Source organism: Thalia democratica, chromosome 2, assembly GCF_965202585.1.
Source record: "Thalia democratica chromosome 2, ktThaDemo2.hap1.1, whole genome shotgun sequence".
Classification (NCBI taxonomy): Eukaryota; Metazoa; Chordata; class Thaliacea; order Salpida; family Salpidae; genus Thalia; species Thalia democratica.
The window spans coordinates 58190527-58206937 of record NC_139166.1 but is presented as its reverse complement, the minus strand read 5'-3'; the positions used below and the strand labels follow the sequence as shown (position 1 = coordinate 58206937).

General features: G+C 26.7%; 1 pseudogene across 1 annotated transcript; it reads left to right on the top strand.

The window, feature by feature from the left end:
* The first annotated feature begins 410 nt into the window (after window positions 1–410).
* Window positions 411–5384, top strand: LOC145849562 (trimethylamine monooxygenase pseudogene; annotated as a pseudogene). The gene is made up of 2 exons (XR_014372363.1): window positions 411–468; window positions 3270–5384. The product of XR_014372363.1 is annotated as a trimethylamine monooxygenase pseudogene (transcript).
* The last annotated feature ends 11027 nt before the right edge of the window (window positions 5385–16411 follow it).

Below are 16411 nucleotides of genomic sequence, written 5' to 3'. Positions count from 1 at the left end.
AATCAAATTCGAAATTAGAAAATTTTAAGTGAAAACATTAAGAATTTTAAATTAAATTTTCAGCTAATCAAATTCAAGCGCTCTTTTTATCGTTCAATAAACGATATATAGTAATTTTTAAAACTGTGCATTAACTGTAAACGTCGATACAAAATTACTAGTAAACCGTTTTTCACTCGTTCTTAATACAAAATTTGTTGATTTTTTCCCGACAACATATGCTTGTGATCTTTATGTAATAGTCTAACTTTTAAGCTTCAAATTATTTTGACTAATATAGTAAAAGTTTTAAAAACAATTTTTTAGTTGATGAAAAACCTTTAAAGATTAACAATGTTTTGCGGTTAAATTTTTTAAACAGCATAAGAATTTATTTGGTTTAATGTTTTAACATTAAAATTATATGTTACAGTGATAAATTTTTACGATAAACAATAAAAGAAACATTGGATTTTAACAACTTTTGAGGTAAGGTATGTTATAAAAGTTTTATAAATAAGTATTTAAAAGTATGTTTTGTATTGTTTCAAATAGTAACCTGTTAAAACTTTTTACATGTCAAAAATTGAAACAAAACTAAACTTTATGATTAAAATAAAAAAACGCATTTAATTAATTGTAAAATTTTAGATAAAATTATATTTAAACGTGATACGTTTGTGAATGCTTAGAATAAATAAATCATTTATTTTGCCAAAATTTTAAAGCTTTAAATGGTATCAAAATACTAAAGTTTTTATGAATATTTTAAAGTAAATGTATAACGTTTCAAAATTTACTTCAAATAAAGTTAGCTAGATTTTTAAATTACACTGTTTTGCTTAAGTTTTGCATGATCATGTTAGATTCTTTATAAATTTAGCTTTTGAAAAGAGCTATTTTTGGTTTAATAGTATGATTTATATATTTGTTTTTGTTTTGACAATTATTTGAACGCATTTGTACCAAGTTTATTACAGTACTTTGTTACTGTTTTAAATAAAAACTCACATAAGTATAGAACAATATAACGTATCATTATAAACTAATTATAATTTTATTAAAATAAGTGCTAAGTATAAAAAAAAATCACATAAAAAGTCACATAAGTGTATATTAGTGAAAAAGTATTATTAAAAACTAAGTACTTTTGCATTAAAATAAGTGTTAAACTCAAAAAATATATATAAATCATACTAATAAAATCAAAAATTGTTTTTTTTTATAGTTCTATATTTATAAAGAATCTAGCACTTTTTGCCAAATCTAAACAATATAGTATCAAATATATAAATAGTTGACTTTGTCTAAAGTTTATAAATAAACTTTTATTATTTATTAATTTAAAATTGTATTGAGTTTTGTTAATTTTTTGTCTTTCATAAGTATGATAATTATATTTTTTTTTTTATGAAACTTAGTTTAATGCAGTTGTAGGTGATTTATAATAATATTTTGTTACTATTATATACTTTTGTAACATTGATTTATCTCTAGGTTAAACATTTATATTTAAGCAACAAAATAACTTTATCAATGTCAAACTGTCTATAAGTATTTTGTTTAGTTGAACAATTTTATAGAACTTTAATGTACTTATAATTTACCCAATGTAAAATTATTAGAAAAAAACTTAATATTTTTTTTATACTTAACCGCATAATACTTTTCATTTAAATTACAACAAAAGTTGTAATAAAACCACGCACTAAAGGCGTGTCACGTGCTTGGCTTTTCCCTGAAATAGAGAAAAAAAAATCAAGACATTTTTTTCTTTCTATAAGTAGCATTTCAATACAGTTTTTTCAGCAATTGTCAATGGTTCATTAAGCATAAGTTGTTTCCTTTTTTTTTTGTGCATTCTGTTTTAGAAGTTTAAGTTTTAAAAACACTGTTTATCATAAAACTTTGTTGTTTCAGCTTTAAGGTGTATATATGTTTTTTGATGTGGTCAAAGGTAAAGTTTTAGTTACAGGGCCAACACTGACATATAAAGTTGTTCTTTTAATAAAAGTATAAGCACAGTAAGTATAAAAATAAAATTAAAAGACTATAATAATTATGACTTAAGGTGTATAGAAATACCATAAAGCATTTTAAGTCTTAAATGTTTTAAAATTTCATTAGTTTTACACTGTTTAAAAAAGAGGTCAGATTTTTTTTAGTTGGATAATTTCAAAGCTTTAGTGTAGCAGTTGCAGAATTATTCGTATGGACTTTTTTTGTGACGTATGTGTCGTTTTTATCCCAACTTAGGGTATAATTAAATTTGGGTTATCTTGACTGAAGCTTTTTTGAATCTAGTGGTTTTAATTTATATACTTAATTTATATTTTACACACTCATGACGATTTAAGGATAGAAAACCATTAAACGGAACTTACAATCTTTATTTAAGAAAAGTTTAAATTATAGCAGCTATATTCTTTTATAATTTTATTGCGGTAACCTAAAATATTTCAGAAAAATTTTAGCCTAGTTTATAGTAGTAAGTAGAGTTGTTTGATATTTTTAATAATCTTTTTTTGTGAATTATTTTGTGAAAATGGTTTTCAATAAAGTATGGATTATATTAAATTTTATAAACACATCTGTAATAAAAATTTTTTTTACGTTTTTATAACACTAATGTATTTATAAAGAACTTAAAAAAAGTATCAACATTTTAAAGATTGTTTGAAACTATATTTACACTTTTAACTTAAGCATATTCAAACTTTACCTCAGTAATGATAAGTTGGTCTCTACATTACACAGATAAACTTCGCTAAAAAAGCTAATAATGTGTTACACATGCAATGTACAAGCTACTTATGGCAAGCTAAATAAGAAAATTACACACCACAATCCACATTATGAATTAAGCTTCTGGAAATTAATCTAAATCATTTTAGTGCTAACCTACATGTTTTTTTCAATAAGTTTTTTTTTTTTGTTTTCCACATATAAACCAAAAGTTTTAAGAGAAGTTTTGCTTTGTATATAGTTTAAAAACATAAAATTTAAGCGTTTTTCTTTAACACAGTTTAAAGTAAAACTACAGTTAGATATTACATCACTTCAGAATAAAAAAGGTTTAACTTATCCGTAACACAAGAAAAGTTAAATTATGCAGTAACTTTTTGCTTAAATAAGTACTTTGCTAATTTCACTTTATTATAATAAATGGTTTGCATTTTTTTTAACATAGTTACACCTGTTAAATATAAAAAATAAAATAAAATAAACCTAATTTACCAGTTTACTTAATCTTTAAAATTTCCTAAAAACCTCTAAAAACAATCAAACAGATTTAAATTTTAAAAAATGAGCAAAAGAGTGTGCGTTATTGGTGCGGGTCCTTCGGGGATGTCCCTGTTGGGCAACTTGAAAAGGGAGGAACTTGAAGTGACGTGCTACGAGAAGCAGGAGCGACCCGGCGGCCTGTGGAACTTCAGCTGGCGTACTGGCATGGACGGATATGGAGAAAACGTTCATTGCTCCCAATACCAGGACCTGTTCAGCAACGGGCCCAAGGAGTGTTTGGAGTTTCCCGAGTACACTTTCGCCAGGCATTTTGGCAGGGAGATTCCCTCGTTCCCGCCGCGGCCCGTCCTAGAGGACTACCTGCGCGGCTACTGGAAGTTTTTGGGGATCGAGGAGGAAAAAGACGTGTTGACCAATCACTGCGTGCGGGGCGTGACGTTTGACGAAAAAAAGGAAACATTCACGGTTAAAGTCACGGACCTCGTTGGGAACAAGGAGTTTGAGCAGACGTTCGACTACCTGTGCGTCGCCACCGGCCACTTTTCCGTGCCCAACGTGCCGGAGTTCCCCGGAATGAGGAAGTTTCCCGGCCGCATCCTGCACTCGCATGACTTCAGGAGCGCGCGGGAGTTCGCGGGAAAGGATGTTCTGGTCGTCGGGGGGAGCTACAGCGCTGAGGACATCGCCCTCCAGTGCCACAAGTTCGGCGCAAGGAGCGTCACCATAACGTACCGGACGGCCGCGATGGATTTCAAGTGGCCGGATAACGTTAAGGAGCTGCCCTTGCTGCAGAAAATTGACGGAAAAACCTGCACTTTCAAGGACGGCAGCCAGGTCAAAGTGGACGCGATAATCCTGTGCACTGGGTACAAGCACCACTTCCCGTTCATGCCTCTCGAATTGCGCCTGCAAACCTCCAATATCTTCAATCTGCCCAACCTGTACCGCGACCTGCAGTGGCACGCCACCACTAGTGGCGTCAGAGATTGCGCGGGAAAACTGTTCTACCTGGGCATGCAAGACCAGTTCTACACGTTCACCATGTTCGCGGCGCAGGGAAGGTGGGTGGCTGGAGTCATTGGTGGAAAAATAGAGCTCCCTCCAGTGGAAGAGCGCAAGAAGGAGATCAAGAGGTGGCTGGAGACGAACAAGGACTTGGACGACTGCTACAAGCAGATCAGGGCGCAGACCGAGTACGTGCAAAGGCTGGCGGCGGAAGCAAAGTACAACGTAGATCTGAACGTGGAAGACTTGTTTGTTGAGTGGGAGCATGACAAGCACGTGGACATATTGACGTACAGGGACAAGTCGTTCACCTCAAAGTTTTCCGGCAACAAGGCTCCGTTGTGTGGGTTGCCGTGGATCGACAACTATGACGACGATGTGGAGAAGTTCATTGAAAATATAAAAATCGAATGAGTTTGTGCTAATTTTTTTGTTTCTCAAGAAATAAACAACATCAAGTGATATATAAAATAAATAAAGATAACTTTGTACTGCAGCATTAACGTGCTGTACACTCATTTAACTACTATTGAAAAAAAACTTATGATAACTGTATACTACGATTTCCAAAATTTTATGAATTCAAAAACACTTTGTTGTGCTCAAAAGTATTTTCAAATTTGTCTTGTGTATTTTGGAATAATAAAAAAAAGTATAATGTATTTTGTATCGAAATAATAATTATTCAAATAAACGTTATATTTATTTTTGTCTGTTCTTCATAGATTCAATAAAGAATATCAAAATTGATGATTCTGTGTTTGTCTTTTTATCTACCTTACTTATATACACTGCATTCATTACCTGATTCAAAATAAAACTTAAAACCATTTTTAACTACTGCTCTTTTATTTAATCAAAAATTATTCACGCTTATCTAAAAGATTGTGTTGATAGCTAGTTTTTTTACGTCTCAATTTTTATCACTTGTTTTAGTACCCAAATATGACTAAAATAAGTGATAAAATGACTAAATAGATGCATTTTCACAAAATAAAAAAAACATTCGCTTTTTATCGATTGATTTTTCAAAAAAGTCAAAAAATATCTTTTAATTAAAATTTAAAAATTGTAACAGGATGTTTTAATGAAATTTGTTTTATTTTACTTTTACTCTAGTAAAAATATTTCTAACCAGATACAAAATGAAAAATAGAAGCTATACACTATATTTACAATTTAAAATTGCTTCAAGATATTATCGTTTTTATACTTTTTTTTTTGACTCAAAACATTAACGGCAACTAATTGTATGTAGGATAAACAATAAAAACTTCTACAAACATTCTTTGGTTGTACTGTTTTTAAAGAGCTTAGTTTTAGAACTGATTAATCAAACTTAACTATATTTAGTTCTAAAAATTTCCAAATTTTAATTTATTGTCGAGTTTCATATCAGTTTTATGATAAAAGCATGATACTTTTGTGCTGATTTAACTTTTAAATATATTTTTACTTGGGCTTACAACTAAAGATTGGAAGTTTATTGAATGTTTTAAGCTTTACATATTTAGTTTCTACCATACGTATTTAGGTTTATTAAACTAAAATTTGAAATTTTAACTATCTAACTCTGTTACTCAAAATAAGAACATTAAAAAATAGTAATCTAGAAGTTATTTCGGCTAACTTAAGCAAATTCGAGATGTACTTCGTTATTCAACTCGCTCGTTTATTGAACTGTAGGATAGATGGTTGTGGTTGTGTGGTTTATCCCAGTGTTTATTGAATTGTAAAAATATTTTTCTTCTTAACTACCAAAATAGCATTTAACAAAAATGTATTTTTGCACTCGGACTTTTTTGTGGCTTTTAATTTTTCGTATTTTTAAATAAGAAGTATTTTCTTACAATAACATCAAGTTTTTCTGTAAAAACTTACAATGTAACACATTTAAATTCATTCAAATGAAAACTAAAACTAGGCGCAAATTATCATAGTAAACACATGATTGAAAACTTTCAAGGGAAAATTTAAAGGGGTTGTTTTAAAAAGACTTTATTAGAAATTTATACTTTCATATTTACATAAAATTATATAATTATTTATAGAAACATAAATAGTTAACAAAAGTTTTACTTGTTTGAAACATCCATACTTGCATAAAATTGTTCTAAATATTTTTTTTAAGTTTTGTTTGATGTTTAAAAGTATATATATGTGTCATAGTCGTTAAAGAAAAACTTCAAACGTAGTAAAAAAAATATTTAATACTAGCTAAACTTTTAAGTCATTATTTTCTAATATTAATACTAAATTTTAGTTTATTAAATCTTTTTTTTCTTAGAAATTATATTTCAAACGAATCAAGTACTTTTCATCTATTATCTTAATAACTTTATAATAAATATCTAAGATGAAACACTGATAAAACACTAAAAGCGTTTTCAAATAAAATTCAAAACTAAGCAAGCACTGTAAAATTGCTGCATTAAAAAGTGTTTGTTTACGAAATTCATGAAATTTTAAGTTTAAAATAGTTTTTTTAGTTATTTATATTTATGTGACTTTTTATGTAATTTTTTTAACTTGACACTTATTAAAATGAAGTTTTAGTTATTTATAATAATACTTTGTTATAGTTTTATACCTATGTGATTTCTTATTCAAAACAGTAACAAAGTATTGATAAAAACTTAGTACAATTGAATTTAAATAAATTTTAGTTTAAAAAAGTATACATAAATCATACTAGTAAACCAAAAATTTTTTTAAATGCTATGTTTATAAAGAATCTAACATTATCATTCCAAATTTAAGCAATACAGTATAAAATATAAATCTAGCTAACTTTATTTAAAGCAACTCATAAAGCTTTATATATTTACTAAAAAATTTTAATGAAAATTTAGTATTTTATACCACTTAAAGCTTTAAAATCTTGGCAAAATAAATAAATAACTTATTTTAAGCATTCACAAACGTAACACCTTTAAATACAATTTTATCTAAAAATTTACAATTACTTAATAGCGTTTTTGGAATTAAAAACATAAAGTTTAATTTAGTTAAAATCTTTCACAATTAGGAAGTTTCAACAGGTTAGTATTTAAAACAATACAAAACATATTTTTAAATACATGTTTATAAAACTTTTGTGACATACCCTTCCTATTAAACAGTTTAAATTCAGTGTTTTTTAATTGTTAACCTTAAATATAGGTAAAATATGATTTTAATGTTAGTTTTTTTAACCAAATAAGTTCATGAGCTATTTAAAAACTTTATCCGCAAAACATTGTTAATCTTTAAAGGTTTTAAATCAACTACAAAGTTGTTTTTGAAAAGTTGACTATATTAGTCAAAGAAATTTAAAGCTAAAATGTTATACTATTACATGAAGATCCAAAGCATTTGTTGTCGGAAAAAACACAACTACTTTTATATTAAAAATGAGTAAAAAACGGTTTACTAGCAATTTTTTATTGACGCTTACAGTTTATGTAAAGTTAAAAAAAATATAGAATAGCTTAAAGCAACGATGTGTTTTACTTAAGGTTGTTAATATTAGTAACAAAAATATTAATATACAGTACATAAGTAGCTTCTTTGAAACAAAAAGCTTTTTTTGTAAGTTAAAAGACTGTAAAAATAAGTGTAGAATAGTAATAATAGTTAAACAAAACAAATATTAACATAAAACACTTTTTTTTATTAAGTAATAATAAACTTACTTTTTGAGTAATATTTCAGTTTCTTAGACTTATACATTTTTTTTTTAAATAATAACTGTTTAATTTTTTAATTTATAGCAACACACAAGCTTTAAATAGAAAAAAATCACGTAAAAAGTCGAATTGTAAACGTTTTTCATAAAAACTTAAAACAGTTAAAAGTACAAATAAATTGGTTTACCATTTTCATAAAGGTCACAGTAAAATTTAAAGTTCTAACTATTTAGTTGTAATCTTTAATAATGTTGTGTTTTTATGTTTTTATTTGTGTATTATTTGTAAAATGTATATAAAAAATCCCTCATATATTTTATGACGGATTTCATGTTCAATTAATGATAATTTTAGTAAAATGTACATGGATCATGTCTTACATAAAAACAGTTTTGATTAATAAAAAGCGTAAGACATTTAAAATAGTGATAATTAAGTGTATTGAAAAAATGTTTTTTTTTTCTTCAATGACCGTTAGAAAGTTAAGCTTAAATATTTTCTTGCTAGTTCAGCAAATATGCAAATAATCTGCATGATTTTCAGGGTGGATTGAAAACTCGTTTTTTTTTTGTTAAGCCAACCAGATCAAAGCTGCTTTTACCTTTTCAAAATAACAAATACTTGCTTCTGTTTTGATTTTCAATTGATACAAACACAACAACAAAATAACCTATACTTTTATTATAACAAATGTAATTTAAATACAGTTGAAGCAGAAATGTTATAAGTATATTAAAAATGATATTTAAATGATATAAAAAAGTTTTAAAGACCTGTAAAAATAATTTATTTATGTACAAGTGTAACAAAAAAATGGTAATATAATTTATTAAATGTAAGTTTTAATACTAAAACTACTAACTTTACTATTATGTGTCATTTATGCACTAAAAAATGTATATTTTGTTGAGTTTTATGTCTACTTTGACGTAAAAGCTAATTTATCGTCAGTTTTTCTACTAAAACAGCTCTAATTTGATATAATAAATAGATTAAAAGTCATTTTTTTATATATCGCCATTTATGAACGAAAAGGATCATTTAAACGTTTTTTTTTTATCTTTAATGGAATAACTGATAAGATTACTTTGCTTTAATCTACTTATACATCTGATTAAAAAACTTTGATTCAATTTACAGATTTAATTTTCACTAAACTCCTTTTACGACATTTATACTTTTTTTTTGTTTTTAATAAAAAGTTTTCTTTAGTCAATAGTTTCATAAAAATATGTTTTTTTAACAATATAGCCATTTTTTGTAGTTCATATGTGAATTGTTAAATAAAAAATTAGATTTAATTTATTAAAACCTTCTCAAGATATTAAAAAGTATTTTATCAAATTTTAGAATTTTAGTAAGTAAAAATAGTATTTAACTGTTTTTTATTTATTTTTAAGTTAAAAAAAAAACATTTTATGTTGTGGTGTACGATTCGATAACCGAAAGGTTTGTTTGTACACCAGGTCCTTAAACCAAACTTTTTTATCGTGCAACAAACACTATATATATTGTCAACCAATTGTATGTAACAAATAAAATTATAAACCTATTCTTTTTAACTCTATAGAAAGTGCTTTACTTAAAAATTTCATTTCAAATAAAAAGTTTATACTTATTTAGTTTCAAGTTTGTTTAAAGTTTTTTTAATAAGTAACTTATCCTAATTATTATCTTTTAAATGTTAAAATAATTAAAATAAACAACCTAATGATTAAGAAAATTAATAGAAAAAGTATGAATTGTTCTTATTTTATTTTTTAGTTAATAGTTTCTTAAAGTTTTACTAATTGAAATCGAAAATAGTTTTCGATTTGTAGTTGTGTTTTACGTGAAAATTGTTCTTATTTAAAAATTAAAACGAAGCTAAAGAAATAAAAACAAAATATAAAAAAAGTAATATATTTTTAGTGTAATACAGTAACCTCTCGCTTATTTACGCACATTGTGTCCACAGAAAAAGCACGTAAAGATATGAGAGATCGTAAAGAAATGAGAGGTACCAAATATACTCACTATAATGGCTGATTTTTAATATTGCTTCTAGTTAAAAGCAGACTGGGCACTTTCCCACTTTTAACTATTTGTTTACTTCATTTATAAATATGAAAACAACAGATAAAACTATACATATATTAAAAAAAACGGATTTGAATTTTTGTAAAATAATAATAATATGAGTAGAAATAATTTTACTATTTTAATAATAAGTAGAAATTATCATTATTGATATGTGACATTTATATTCTATTCAACTTAGCAAATTCAATTTATAATAAGGCATTTCTTTATTAATAAATAGGGCAAGACTGTTGTACTATTTCTTTGTGTTTTAAACTCTCATTATTTCATTATTAAACACAGTCATGTTTATTTCAGAATTTTGATTTAATCTCTTATTGTTAACAAAATTTCTGATATACTGAGATATAACTAAATGTTTATCAATTAGTCAAGGAACATAAATTTACAAATTCTAAAGATATAGAGAGGTGTGTTAACATTCAAAAACATATTTTAGTTTAAAAATATACATTAAACCTAATTTGTGCAATATTAAAAAAAATAAGATTTTTATTTTCTGAATTTTATAGAATTCTGAAATGCGTAACTAAACGAGAGTGCGTAACGTCACGAGTGCGTAAAGATCCGAGAGGTTACTGTATAGAAATAAATATTTAGTTTTATTTACCGGAGGCGAAAGTGTGTGAACAAATAAAAATATTTGTTTTTCTATTTTAGTCATAATAAGTTCAACTAAACTTTTTTTTTAATGTTATATATGTGGAACATGATAATTTAATTTCTTTAAAACGTATTTAAGAGACCATATCTTAAACCATATATAATTATAATTAAATTTTTTTATTTACTTTTTTTTAAATATTAAAAAGTTTTACAAGTGAAAGTAAAACAAAACATGTTTAACTATATCTCAAAAAATATTTAAAGTTTTTAAAAGAAAGTAAACTTTTAAATATCAATAAGACATTCACACGTATTTTTTATTATTTTTTAAATATGCAGTACATTTTGAGTCGTGGCAGTAAAAAAAAAAAATTAGAGCTGTCCTAATTTAAATAGTCGTGCTGAACTTTGATTAAATAGTCGTGCCTACAATTAAGTTGCAGCATTTAGTGTAGTATTCGCCAAATATTCGATGTAATTTTGTCTCGGAGAATTCTCATACAAAGAGTCAAAAATAACTACAGACCTTGCGGAAGACGCTAATACCCCTTTTAAAGACCAAATTTGACTCTTTATATGAGAATTATCCGAAACTATTTTTTTATGACGAAAAATAACTTTTTTTTTGTGACGTCGTTTTCGAAAAAAATACGTCAAAATTAAAATCAAAGACTGAATTGCAAAACTACAGACCTTGGGGAAGACGCCTACCTACACCATTTTTTTAAACCAACTTTGACTCTTTATTTGAAGATTCTCCGAAACAAAGTTTTTTTAGGATATCAAATATAGAAAAAAAATCTATTGTGACGTAATTTAAGGTAAGTTAAAATTTATATACTTAAATAAAAACTGTTTTCTGAAACTTCAGACCTTATTGAACAAGAAGGTACCTTTTTTCTGGTATATACTTAACTTTTGTATGATAAATTATCTTTTTAAAAAAACTTCGAATACTTGGCGAGTACTACCTTAAATGCTGCAAGTCCTACAATTGATCTACTAAATATACAACAATCCCATCATGTGATCACTGCTATTTTAGTTAACTTATAATCAGTTGTTGCAAATTTAAACAATCCAATACCTAAGTAAAATAGTTACATGCTAAATTACATTACTATTTAGAAAATAAAAACCAATAAAAAATGATAAAAATACTATTTAAAAATAAATAAATAAAATGAAATGCTTTTTTTTTCAAATATTGCTAGTAACAATTAAAGATAATTCAGGGTTGCTGCACACTCAGGATGCTCAGGACACTCAAAACAACTCAGAATATTTTAAGGTTATTGATAATCTCATGTTGTATCAACAAAGCTCAGAATAACTCCTGATTTACTCAGGATATTTTTAATTTTGTTTTAAACTAATGCTGACTCAGGATAGTTTTGTTTTTTATAAAAAACCTTGAATAGTTTTTACATTTTAAACAGTTATATAAATTTTGATGTAATTTAGTTGATTTAGTTTCTATGTTTTGTTATTTTGTTAACAGTTTTGTTGAAGAACTAATTTTTTATTAATTTTCTAAAGTTTGAAAAAGTTGAGGGTCTGAAAAAACTGTGAATGACTCACAACCAAACAATAGGTTTCTTATGTAAGGAACTTTTTACTAAGCTACAAGATGCTTTTTAAATATTTTAAAAATTCAAAATTGTTTTTGACATATAGCTGGTCAAAGTCAGAGGCAACAATAGGTTCCTTATTGGAGGCACAAACTTTAAAATGACAAATAACTAGAAATCACTAAAAATCTATCTTCTACATTTTTTGAAATAACTACCACAAGTTTTTAGGAAATTTTCCTTGCTATATTTAGAAAATTCTGTCAGTTATTTGTCATAAATGTTTTTTTGTTTATTTTTTTACTTTTAAAAAAAATTTCCCTTTGAGAGAATTATTTTTTTGTATTAAGCAACACTTCCTAAAATTTTGAGGTAGTTATGTCAAAAAGCATAGGAAAAGATAGTAGTGAAATAGTCTATTTTTGCTGTTTTAGTTTGCGCCTCCCATAAGAAACCTATTGTTGCCTCTGACTTTTACCGGTTATATCTCAAAAATTATTAAGATGATTTAATCTGTAAAAAACATCTTGTAGCTTAGTAAAAAGTAAACAAAATAAGAACAAATTATTGAAATAGTGTTTCACCTCCCTATGCCCTTAATCCAAATCTTGTCCTGATGTTTCAGTTATAAAATTTATTTACTTTGAAAGCATAAATGAACAGATTTATCAAGTGTAAATTTTTATGGTCCACATCAAACCCTGTCAAAATATTACACACCAACTTTAAAATTTGTAATTTTCACACATAATTTATTTTTAGAATACTATTTTTCTTAAACAGCAGGGTTGTTGTTGTCAGAGCATGCACTTGACAAACATATACAATAAAGAACACCTATCTGTAAACAGAAATAAGTTATTTTTCAAATAATATTAACTTAATGTTTACAAAGTGGTTTACTTTTTTTTTAAAGAAGTGATATTTTTACAAAATGAAAAAATATAGGTGATATTGCTATGAAACACTAAATATTTTAAAGTTAAAAAGTATTTTAAAACTACATAAAATGTATATTTTATCATATAAAACATAGATTGTTCAAGATAACACAGTGGGCTGAAAACAGGGATCAAGCGGCTATTGACATAAAACTGTCATAAAAAGCAGTATAATACAATTTAAAGTTACACTTAGTGTTACAATATGAATAATGTTTGTTTTTATTTAAAAAATAGTTTAAATTTTAATTTCTAATAAAACTTTAAAGAAAAAAACTTAAAAAAAAAAGAAAATAATAGTTGGCTACCTCAAAAGAGTCACATTTACTCACATTTTAGTTTAAATATGAATGAATTTTCAATATCAAGCTGGGTGAAAATATACTCTAAATACAGTTTATTTTTAATTTAAGGCTGTTCTGTGTGTATCAAAGTTTGTATTATTAATAACGTTACATTTGTACTAGTTTATCAAAAGAAAAAAAAACCGTAAACATTTTGAACAATAAAAACTCTTATTTGTTGCAAAACAGTGCAAAAAAATAATTTAGCCTGTGACCAAAAAAATTACTATAAATTTACTAGAAAATATAAGTCAAACAGTAAGTTCTTAAAACTTCTTTGAAATTAAGTTTCTAAAATAAATAAAACACTCTATTCAGTAGCACAAAGCATATGTAACAACGTTTCCCATTCTGAACTACATGATGAAATTTTTTCATCTAGCTGCAAAAACGTTGCGCAGTCCAACTTCTTTACAATAAGTGCAATTCAGTGTGTCTAAAGTGTTGTTAGAATAAAATAATAATAAGAAAAATAGTCACTCTTGTCCCATAATCGATTTAAACAATCTTTTAAATTTTCATACTGAGAAGTTTTCCTTGAAAAGTTCTTTCTGTACTGTCTAACTTGTTGTTAGCTTCCAATCCACTTTCGGTGTAATTTAGCAAACCTCTACAGTTGTTTTGCTCAATTAGTTCAGCACTATGTGCAAGAACAGTATGCGGAGTTGGTGTAAAGCGAATCCATTTAACCGACATGACAAGCATCATTGTATTTTGACATAAAACTGAGTATTTCTCTACATTAATCTTTCTGTTAGAATTTATGAGGCATAAAATAATGGAAACATACAAAATAATTTTGTCGATGTTTTCTTTTAAACTAACATCAGAAATATGCTTTGTCAGCAGAGTCCTATTATTGGTGTTTAGCAAAGTTTTGACTACGTTACCTGTTGTAGAAGTTCCACCATGGCCTGTGGGATCCGGTTTTTCAAGAGCAACATTAATTTATTCTTCTAACTATTTCTGAATTTTTCTTTTTGACTATTAAATTATTTACACCTTGACTTTTAGATATTCCTTCAAACTTTGATTCTGACCAATTAAAATGTCCAGCCACAGCATGATAACATGTTTTATAGATCCATCCAAAAACCCTGAGGTAACTGTAAAGCGGATGTAAAGTCAAGTGCTCTTCATTTGTAATTGGTTCCTTAGTTACTCCCTGTCTAACTTTATAGTCATTTGGTTTTCGATTTTCAAGCAAGTGCCATTTCTCTTCACATATTTGTTTTGTTTGTTCAAGAGAACAATCAACAGGAAATCCTGCTTTAACATAATCTGAAGTATTACATTGTTTCTTGCTATAACTACAAAGGCAACAGAAGGCACCTCCTAGACCAGTGAGCAAACTGTGTAGCTTACCATCCACCATTGCTAAGCTACCATGTTTTGACCAATACTAACTGTTCTCATCATTCTTGGAGCTTAAATGATCTCTAAACATAAGTAAGTGAATCTATACACATTAAGAACCTTCTAGAACATACAAAATGGTCTTTTTTGTCATAGTGAAAAACCAGGGATAGGATATTATATCAAATTTTTAAACAGAAATATCGCTTGTCAAAACCTAAAAAAATAGTTATATTCCACATGATAGATTTGTCTGTAAATTTGTATATAGAATCCTTGTCATTTTTACTAAATTATAAAAAAAAATATGTTGGTTGTATGGTGGCGAATTGAGAAAATTAGCCCTAAAGAATACCCTAAATTGCCAGAAATCATCAATGAATTTTCGGCGAGAATAGAAGATTTTTTATTATGAGAAATAATATACTTTTACATTTAAATATTCAAAGAATTTTGACTTTTTTCAATTACCACTAAACCAAAGAAATGAAAAAACTTAAAAAAAAGTATTTGTATAAAAGCTTTTAAGGTGTTTTTTAACAGTAGATGTAGACCTTAATTTTGACAAAAATTAAGCATTTTTTGAGGCTTTTTTAAACTTAAAAAAAGCAAACTTTGGCTACATTTAAGCTTACATAAATTTTAGTATACTTTAAGCAGAACAGAAATAAACCCAGTTTTTAAAAGACAAAACCCCGCTCTAAACAATTAAATAAAAATCTTGCTTTAACTGTTTAGTCGCGAAAATAGTAAATGGCCACTTGCCAGCCCACTGTGGATAAGTCATGTATGCTAAACTTTTAGCTGAACGAGCACATTAAGGTTTTCAAAACTAAATTATTTATAATGTTTATATTTTACAGCATAAATTAAAAGAAAAACGTAAAAAAAACAGGAAACAGAAATAAAGAGTGGCAATACAATTAGGAAAAAACTTCATATTCACTGTTAAAGACAAATGTAATTGTTAGAACCTTAAGTTTTTTTAGTAATAAAACATCAGTACTTTTCTTTTTTCAATTTTAAGAGTTTTAAAAATTATCAAGACATAGTTTTTTCTTTATTCAAATAAGTGAGTTTCATCATGCTTAATTTTACTCACCCTTTAATGATTTAACTTAATTATCAACAAATACTTCTAAATTTTAATAGATTTAAAACTATAAGGACTATTGTTAAAAATACATTAATATTTTATTTAATTCTAACATTTATTGATCAACAAAAAAAAGGGCTCAAAATATTTGGTCCTAGGACCTGATGCACAAAAAAATCTTTTGCTTATCAAGTCACACACCATATGGATACCTTTTAACGTCTTGTTGAGGACAAGACTAAGTTAATACTTACTATAAGAAAAAAGAAAAATTGTTTTGATACTAATTTGAATTTTGGTACAGTATATTTTTGGTTTACTTTTTTTTGAAAGGGAGGTTAGCATACATTCTCTCCAATACACAGAAGGCAGAGAAAAAATATCATTTTAATCTAGGCAAATGATAGTGTTACATGTATCTAATTACAAAGAACTTAATAGTTTAGAACAGGGTTTCCCAAAGTGGGCCAAGTGGCCCTAGGGGGCCATGACAGATACTCAGGGAGCCATGAGCAAC